Source organism: Cryptomeria japonica, unplaced genomic scaffold (genome assembly GCF_030272615.1).
Source record: "Cryptomeria japonica unplaced genomic scaffold, Sugi_1.0 HiC_scaffold_164, whole genome shotgun sequence".
NCBI lineage: Eukaryota > Viridiplantae > Streptophyta > Pinopsida > Cupressales > Cupressaceae > Cryptomeria > Cryptomeria japonica.
The window spans coordinates 51,918-61,767 of NW_026728986.1; the positions used below are offsets into that span (position 1 = coordinate 51,918).

The 9,850-nt window shown below is 58.5% G+C and overlaps 1 non-coding gene across 1 annotated transcript; it reads left to right on the forward strand.

Moving 5' to 3' along the window:
• Positions 1-6,983: 6,983 nt before the first annotated feature.
• On the forward strand, positions 6,984-7,102 carry LOC131867135 (5S ribosomal RNA). The gene has a single exon (XR_009365727.1). It is a non-coding gene; the product is annotated as a 5S ribosomal RNA (ribosomal RNA).
• The last annotated feature ends 2,748 nt before the right edge of the window (positions 7,103-9,850 follow it).

Consider the following 9,850-nt stretch of genomic DNA (forward strand, 5'->3'; position numbering starts at 1 on the left):
CTCGCATGCCCCTCTAAATCGACCAATGCTGGCGCTCAATGAAAATCCGAGCGCTACCACCGTTCGAGCGCCAGCATTGGTCGAGTTAGAGGGGCACGGGGGAGAATGCTCCAGTCAACACCTCCCCTATATAAGTTATTTGTCCGATTCTCGCACAACCGTAGTCTGCCTCGTCGAATCAAACAACGGTCCCAGATTCCGACTTCCGTTCCGTAGAGACCCAAAAGCTAGATGGAGGCTCGCAAGAAAGAGAGTCGGCGCATAGCAATCGGGTTTCTCGAACGTTTAGGGACCGAGCTCACTTGCGGATAGGGCAAAATCCGCCAAGCAACCCAAAAGCTAGACGGGGGCTCGAATCGAATCGCCTAGGCGGCCACAACAACGACGTGTTGGATCGACTACCAGTGCCAAACCATTCAGCAAGACTAGTCTGTGTCGAGGCCGGATAGAGATTCTCAGAGAGCGCCCGCATAGCATTTAGGAGACCTGCCGCGTCCCTCACACTCGACAAATGGTGGTGCACGTTTATAAATCCGAGCGATCCCAACCCTTTCAAGCACCAACATCGGTCGAGATAGAGGGGCACGGAGGGGGCTGCGTGAGACAACACAGTCCCCTATATAAGTTATTTGTCCGATTCTCACACATCCGAAGAATGGTCATCAAATCGGACAACAGCCCAAACTTCCGACTTCCGTCCCAGAAAGCCCAAGAGCTATCTAAAACGTTCATGGCCGGAACTCGATCGCGGCTATACCAGTCCGCCAAGCAACCCAAAAGCTAGACTGGAGCTCTAGTCGAATCACCTCTGTGGCCATTGCAAGGACGTGTTGGAGCGACTACCATTGCCGAACCATTCCGCAGGTCGAGTCCATACCAAGGCCGCATAGAGATTCACGATGAGCTCCTGCATAGCAATCAGGAGACTTGCCGTGTCCATCACAATCGATAAATCCTGGTGCAAGATTTTTGCATCCGAGCGCTCCAACCAGTCGAGCACCAGCATCAATCGACATAAACGGGCACGGGGGGAGGATGCTCGAGAACACTACCTCCCCTATATAAGTTATTTGTCCGATTCTCAAGCAGCCGAAGTCTGGTCATCGAATCGGGTCAAAGACCACAACTTCCGACTTTACCCACAATGCAAGTCATCGAATCGAACATCGGCCCCCGAGTCGGACTCCATGCGTATGTCAGGTCATCGGACCCAAATTCCGCCTTCCTGCGCATGGCGGGCCATCAATATCAACTCGGTCATCGGACCCAAACTCCGCCTTTTTGCGTATGGCACGCCTTCAAATCGGTCATCGGACCCAAATTCCGCCTTCCTGTGCATGGCGGGCCATCAACATCAACTCGGTCATCGGACCCAAATTCCGCCTTTCTGCGCATGGCACGCCATCAACTCGGTCATCGGACCCAAATTCCGCCTTCCTGCGCATGGCAGGTCATCGGACACAAATTCAGACCTCGCCAATATGCCTACGTATCGAATCGGTCATCGGACCCAACTTCCGACTTCATCCATACTGTAGGGTCTTTGAGGTTGGCGCGGTGCGCTCAACCCAGGGAGTCGACCCATCGAAGCATACACCTCCCCTATATAAGCTATTTGTCCGATTCCCACACCTGTGTAGTTTGCACCTCTGACCAGGACATCGACCCCAACTTCCGAACTCGACTGCAACGACGGCACCAGCGCCTTGGTGCGCACCTTGCGACGCACAGTCCCAACATTCGCCTTCCTGCACATGGCAGGTCATCGGACCCAAATTCCGACCTCGCGAGTATGCCTACATATCGAATCGGTCATCGGACCCAACTTCCGACTTCATCCATACCGTAGGGTCTTTGAGGTTGGCGCGGTGCGCTCAACCCGGGGAGTCGACCCAACGAAGCATACACCTCCCCTATATAAGCTATTTGTCCGATTCCCACACCTGTGTAGTTTGCACCTCCGATCAAGACATCGACCCCAACTTCCGAACTCGCCTCCAACGACCGAACCAGCGCCTTGGTGCGCACCTTGCAACGCACAGTGCCAACATTCGCCTTCCTGCACGTGGCAGGTCATCGGACCCAAATTCCGACCTCGCGAGTATGCCTACATATCGAATCGGTCATCGGACCCAACTTCCGACTTCATCCATACCGTAGGGTCTTTGAGGTTGGCGCGGTGCGCTCAACCCGGGGAGTCGACCCAACGAAGCATACACCTCCCCTATATAAGCTATTTGTCCGATTCCCACACCTGTGTAGCTTGCACCTCCGATCAGGACATCGACCCCAACTTCCGAACTCGACTAAAAAGACCGCACCAGCGCCTTGGTGTGCACCTTGCAACGCACAGTGTCAACATTCGCCTTCCTGCACATGGCAGGTCATCGGACCCAAATTCCGACCTCATGAGCATACCTACTAATCGAATCGGTCATCGGACCCAACTTCCGACTTCATCCATACCGTAGGGTCTTTGAGGTTGGCGCGGTGCGCTCAACCTGGGGAGTCGACCCATCGAAGCATACACCTCCCCTATATAAGCTATTTGTCCGATTCCGACACCTGTGTAGTTTGCACCTCCGCTCAGGACATCGACCCCAACTTCCGAACTCGCCTGCAACGACCGAACCAGCGCCTTGGTGCGCACCAAAAGTGCGCACTTTTGGAGGGCACTTTTCTGCGCTCCAAAGGTGCGCACTTTTGGAGGGCACTTTTTGGAGGGCACTTTTCTGCGCTCCAAAGGTGCGCACTTTTGGAGGGCACTTTTTGGAGGGCACTTTTCTGCGCTCCAAAGGTGCGCACTTTTGGAGGGCACTTTTTGGAGGGCACTTTTCTGCGCTCCAAAGGTGCGCACTTTTGGAGGGCACTTTTTGGAGGGCACTTTTCTGCGCTCCAAAGGTGCGCACTTTTGGAGGGCACTTTTTGGAGGGCACTTTTCTGCGCTCCAAAGGTGCGCACTTTTGGAGGGCACTTTTTGGAGGGCACTTTTCTGCGCTCCAAAGGTGCGCACTTTTGGAGGGCACTTTTTGGAGGGCACTTTTCTGCGCTCCAAAGGTGCGCACTTTTGGAGGGCACTTTTTGGAGGGCACTTTTCTGCGCTCCAAAGGTGCGCACTTTTGGAGGGCACTTTTTGGAGGGCACTTTTCTGCGCTCCAAAGGTGCGCACTTTTGGAGGGCACTTTTCTGCGCTCCAAAGGTGCGCACTTTTGGAGGGCACTTTTGTGCACTCCAAAGGTGCGCACTTTTGGAGGGCACTTTTCCTGTGCTCCAAAGGTGCACACCTAGGTGAGCACCTTCGACCACACCTTGTAGCACACCAAACTCTGACTTTCGACTTCATCCGCAATGCAGGGTCTTTGAGGTTGGCGCAATGCGCACAACCAGGGGAGTCGACCCATCAAACCCAACACCTCCCCTATATAAGCTATTTGTCTGATTCTCATACATGCGTAGCCTGCAGGAGCAATTAGGACATCGACCCCAACTTTCGGCTTCTAAACGAAAACAAGGTCTTTGAGGTTGGTGTAATGCGAACAACTAGGGGAGTCAACCCATCAAACCCAACACCTCCCCTATATAAGCTATTTGTCTGATTCTCATACATGTGTAGTCTACAGGAGCAATTAGGACATCGACCCCAACTTTTGACTTCTTAACGAAAACAAGGTCTTTGAGGTTGACGTAATGCGCACAACCAGGGGAGTCGACCCATCAAACCCAACACCTCCCCTATATAAGCTATTTGTCCGATTCTCATACATGTGTAGCCTGCAGGAGCCATTAGGACATTGACCCCAACTTTTGACTTCTTAACGAAAACAAGGTCTTTGAGGTTGGCGTAATGCGCACAACCAAGGGAGTTGACCCATCAAACCCAACACCTCCCCTATATAAGCTATTTGTCTGATTCTCATACATGTGTAGCCTGCAACAACGATTAGGACATCCACCCCAACTTCTGAATTCGTCTGCGTTGACCGCACCAAAGGTGCACGCCTTGGTGCTCACCAAAATCCGACTTCCGACTTCTTCTGCTATGCGGGGTCTTTGAGGTTGGCGCAGTGCGCACAACCAGGGGAGTCAACCCACCGAATGCAACACCTCCCCTATATAAGCTATTTGTCTGATTCTCATACATGCGTAGACTGCAGCAATGATTAGGACATCCACCCCAACTTTTGACTTCTTAAACAAGACAGGGTCTTTGAAGTTGGTGCAGTGCACACAACCAGGGGAGTCGACCCATCAAACGCAACACCTCCCCTATATAAAGCTATTTGTCCGATTCTCATACGTGTAGTCTGCAGCAGCGATTAGGACATCGACCCCAACTTCCGAATTCGTTTGCATTGACCGCACCAAAGGTGCACGCCTTGGTGTGCACCCTGGAGTGCACTTTGGTGCTCACCTCGGTGCACACTTTGGTGTGCACCTCGGTGTGCACCAAAGGTGCGCACCTTGGAGCGCACCAAAGGTGTACACTTTGGAGCGCACCACATAGGGTCTTTGAGAGGTTGGCGCAGTGCGCACACCAAGGTGGGTGTTGAGGTGCGTGCCGAGGTGGGTGGGTGCTAGGGTGCGCTCCATGGTGGGTGCCAGGGTGGGTGCGTGCTAGGGTGGATTCCAAAGAGGGTCATAGGGTGGGTGCCAAGGTGGGTTGGTGATATAGTGGGTTCAAAGGTGGGTACTAGGGTGGGTTCCAAGGTGGGTCACAAGTTGGGTGCCAGGATGCGTGGGTGTTAGGTTGGGTGCCAAGGTGGGCTCCTGCGTGGGTGGGTGCTAGGGTGGGTTTCAAGGTGGACGCGAGGGCGGGTGCCAAGGTGGGTAACAAGTTGGGTGTTAGGATGGGTGAGTGCTAGAGTGGGTGCCAAGGTGGGTGGGTGCTAAGGTGGATGCCAAGGTGGTTCACAGGGTGGGTGGGTTCTAGGGTGAGTTCCAAGGTGGGTCACAGGTTCAGTGCTAGGGTGGGTGTCAAGGCGGGTGTCGAGGTGCCTGGGTGCTAGGGTGTGGATGCCAATGTGGGTCATAGGGTGGGTACTAGGGTGGGCTGCAATGTGGGTGCCAAGGTGGGTAACATGCTCGGTGGGTTCTAAATTGGGTGCCAGGGTGGGTGTGCACCCACCTTGCCCGAGGTGGGTGCCAAGGTGCCAGTGTGGGTGGGTGCTAAGGTGGATGCCAAGGTGGGTGAGAAGGTGGGTGATAGGTTGAGTGGTAGGATGGGTGGGTGCCAAGATGGGTCACAGGGTGGGTGCAAGGGTGGGTAGGTGCTAGGGTTGGTGTCAGGGTGGGTGGGTGCTAGGTTGGGTTCCAAGGTGGGTGCGAGGGTGAGTGTCAAGGTGGGTCACAGGTTAGGTGCTAGGATGGGTGAGTGCTAGGGTGCAAAGGTGCCAGGGTGGGTGCTAGGATGGGTCGATGCTAGGGTGAGTGGCAAGGTGGGTCCACAAGTGTCAAGGTGGGTGCCGAGGTGGGTGCCAAGTCGGCGACTGCTATGGTGGATGCCAAGGTGGGTCACGGGGTGGGTGCCAAGTTGCTAGGTTGGGTTCCAAGGTGGGTGCCAACGTGGGTGCTAGGGTGCGTGGGTTAAAGGGTGTGTCACAACGTGGGTGCCAGGATGGGTGCGCACCCACACTGGCCAAGACGGGTGCGGGTGCAAGGTTGGGTTCCAAGCCCGGTCACAGGCTGGGTGCTAGGATGGGTGGGTGCCAAGGTGGGCACCAGGGTGGGTGCACCCACCCTGGCCAAGGTGGGTCACGGGGTGGGTCCTAGGGTGGGTAACGGGGTGGGTACTAAGGTGCGTGCCAAGGTGGGTCATAGGGTGGGTGCCAAGGTGGGCACCAGGGTGGGTGTGCACCAACCCTAGCCAGGGTAGGTCACGGGGTGGTTGTCGGGGTGGGCGTCAAGGAGCCAAGGTGGGTGGCAAGTAGCCAAGTTGCGTGCCAAGGTGGGTGTCGGGGTGGGTGCCAAGGATCCAAGGTGGGTGCCAAGGAACCAAGGTGGGTGTCTGGGTGGGTGCCGAGGTGGGAGCCAGGGTGGGTCCCAAGGTGAGTGCAAAGGTGGGTGCCAGGGTCAAGGTGAGTGCCAATGTGGGTTCCAAGGTGCCAGGGTCAGGGTGAGTGCCAATGTGGGTTCAAAGGTGCTAAGTTGGGTGCGAGGTTGGGTGCGAGGGTGGGTGGGTGCCAAGGTGTGCTAGGTGGAAGCCCGGGTGGGTCGGCATCCCATGGGTGTCGAGTTGGGTGCCTGATGGGTGCTTCTTGTCAAGTTTTAGTCGTCGGGACTCATTTCGAGCCTTAGAGGTCGTTTCTTGTCCGGTTGCCCTGTCTTCGACCTGGGAACCCAATTTTGGTCCTCGGGTCCCATTTTTTTTTGTCTCGCATCCCACTTTTGGCCTGTGGCCTTTTCGGGGTCGATTCTCGTTTTGGGCATCAGAGCATGTTTCTTCTCCTAAAACCCAATATTTGTTTATTAAGTCTCGGAACACATTTTTGTTCTCGTGGACCCATCATGGGTCTTGGAACGCATTTGTGGTCCTTGGGTCCCATTTTGCATCCCGAAACTTGTGTTTTGGTGCTTGATCCCTATTTTGGGTGCCCACCTTGCACCAAGTGCGCACCCGGGGCAAACCGAGCGCCTTGGTGCACCGGGGCAAGATCGAGCGTGCACCCGAGGCGCCCCGAACATGCACCAAGGTGCACTCGGCCCACATGTGAGCGCAGGTCGTTGCGCCCGAGGTGGTGTGTGGGCACCGCGTTGCAGACGGGACACTGCACGCACACGACGCCCCCTCCAGGTGCACGCACGTAGGCCGGGCCGGGTGCACACCCGACGCCCTAGCAAGGTGCGCGCACCCGGGCAGGGCTCACACTTGGCGAACGGGGCGCACTTCGCGAGGGAGGGTGTGCACCTCGACGGGGGTGGGTGGCCGGGGTGGATTCGCACGTGGGTCGCGGTTTGCTAAGTACACACTGCGACAAGCTCATAACGGGTGCGATCATACCAGCATTAGTGCACCGGATCCCATCAGAACTCCGCAGTTAAGCGCGCTTGGGCCGGAGTAGTACTGGGATGGGTGACCTCCCGGGAAGTCCCGGTGTTGCACCCTTTTTTAGTTTTTCGCCGGGCGTCGCAATGCTATTTGAATAAACCTTTTGCCCGTTTGCGTTCTCGTCGGGGCCGGGCCGGGCCGGGGTGCGCTGCCCGCACTACCGCGCGCGCGGGGGGCGACACCGAGCGCGCACCCGAGGCACCCCGAGCACACAGGCCACGGTGCAACCCGGGCGTTGTGCGCGCACCCCGGTGCGCCCGAGGTGCTGCGCGCGCACCCAGGTGAAATCGGTGTGCACCTCGGCCAGTGCGCGCTCGGTCGAGTCGCGCACGTTGGCCAAGGTGCACGGTGATGTTTCTTACTCTAAGGTTCCGCACCAGACGCCCGGGACAGGTGAGCGAAGCTGGGCGGGGCCGGGTGCGCGGCCGGGGCAGGTGCACGCAGCTGGAGAGAGCTTTGGAGCACACTTCGGAGCGCACCAATGATGCGCTCCATTCAAAAGTTTCCTGAAAAGGCAAAAAAAGTTGAGATTATAGAATTTCCCACTTGAGAGATTGTAAAAAAAAAAAATTTAAAATGAAGGAAACGCGGGTGCCAAGGTGTGCGCAGCCCAGCCAAGGTGTGCGCACCAAGGCGCCCACCCTGGCGAAGGTGCACGCAAGGTGCGCACCCGAGGCAAACCGGACAATTAACCCAACTTTCGACTTCGCGCGCACCTTGGAGCGCACTTCGGAGCGCTCCTTGGTGCGCACCAATCTTGGGCACCTCGGAGTGCACCATGGCGCCCACCAAGGTGCGCACCCGGGGCAAACCGAGCTCCGACTTCGTGCGCACCTTGGAGCGCACGAAAGGTGCGCACCATGGCGCCCACCAAGGTGCGCAGCCCAGCCAAGGCGTGCGCATCAAGGTGCGCACCCTGGCGAAGGTGCGCACCCGGGGCAAACCGAGCTCCGACTTCGTGCGCACCTTGGAGCGCACAAAAGGTGCGCAACCCAGCCAAGGTGTGCGCACCCCGGTCAAACCGAGCTCCGAATCGTGCGCACCAGAGGTGCACGCCATCGTGCGCACCTTGGAGCACACTTCGGAGCCCTCCTTGGTGCGCGCCGATGTTGCGCACCTCGGAGCGCACCCGGGGAAAACAATGCAATTAACCCGACTTTCGACTTCGTGGGCACCTCGGAGCGCTCTCGGGTTCGCACCTCGGAGCACACCGAGGTGCGCACCTTTGATGCGCTGCCTTCACCAATTTCCAGAAAAGGCAAGAAAACATTGAGAAGGTGTGCGCACCGAGGTGCCCACCCTGGCGAAGGTGCACGCGAGGTGCGCACCCGGGGCAAACCGGGCTCCGACTTCGTGCACGCCGCACCTTGGAGCACACTTCGGAGCGCTCCTTGGTGCGCACCAGGGCGCGCAACCCAGCCGAGGTGCCCACCCCGGCGAAGGTGCACGCGAGGTGCGCACCCGGGGCAAACCGGGCTCCGACTTCGTGCACGCCATGGTGCCCACCGCGGCGAAGGTGCACGCGAGGTGCGCACCCGGGGCAAACCGGGCTCCGACTTCGTGCACGCCGCACCTTGGAGCACACTTCGGAGCGCTCCTTGGTGCGCACCATGGTGCCCACCAGGGCGCGCAACCCCGCCGAAGGTGCACGCGAGGTGCGCACCCGGGGCAAACCGGGCTCCGACTTCGTGCACGCCGCACCTTGGAGCACACTTCGGAGCGCTCCTTGGTGCGCACCATGGTGCCCACCAGGGCGCGCAACCCCGCCGAAGGTGCACGCGAGGTGCGCACCCGGGGCAAACCGGGCTCCGACTTCGTGCACGCCATGGTGCGCACCGCGGCGAAGGTGCGCACCCGGGGCAAACCGGGCTCCGACTTCGTGCACGCCGCACCTTGGAGCACACTTCGGAGCGCTCCTTGGTGCGCACCAGGGCGCGCAACCCAGCCGAGGTGCCCACCCCGGCGAAGGTGCACGCGAGGTGCGTACCCGGGGCAAACCGGGCTCCGACTTCGTGCACGCCGCACCTTGGAGCACACTTCGGAGCGCTCCTTGGTGCGCACCATGGTGCCCACCAGGCCGCGCAACCCAGCCAAGGTGTGCGCACCAAGGTGCACGCGAGGTGCGCACCCGGGGCAAACCGGGGTCCGACTTCGTGCACGCCGCACCTTGGAGCACACATCGGGGCGCTCCCGGGTTCGCACCGGCGTTGCGCACCGTGGTGGGCACCTCGGAGCACACCAAGGTGGGCAGCGAGGTGCGCACCTTTGATGCGATGCCTTCACTAATTTCCATAAAAGGCAAAAAAAAAACGAGATTTTAAAATTTCCGTTTTGAAAGATAGTGAGAAAAAGGGAATGCTGGTGCCATCTTGAGCCCGCCCTGGTGCGCAGCCCAGCCAAGGTGTGCGCACCAAGGTGCCCACCCTGGCGAAGGTGCGCGCCCGGGCAATTAATCCAACTTCCAACTTCGCGCGCGCCAGGGTGGGAGCGCACCCAACAACCGGGCCTGGGAAGAGCCAATGCGAGAAACCCCACCAAACGCTCTGACAAAAAAAGAGGGGGCGCTCCAGTAACCCCGCTTCGGAGCGCACCCTGGGCAAACCCAGCCAAGGTGCCCACCCCGGCCAAGGTGCAGGCGAGGTGCGCACCCGGGGCAAACCGGGCTCCGACAACGTGCACGCCGCACCTTGGAGCACACTTCGTAGCGCTCCCGGGTGCGCACCTCAGAGCACACCAAGGTGGGCAGCGAGGTGCGCACCTTTGATGCGCTGCCTTCACTAATTTCCAGAAAAGGCAAAAAAAAAA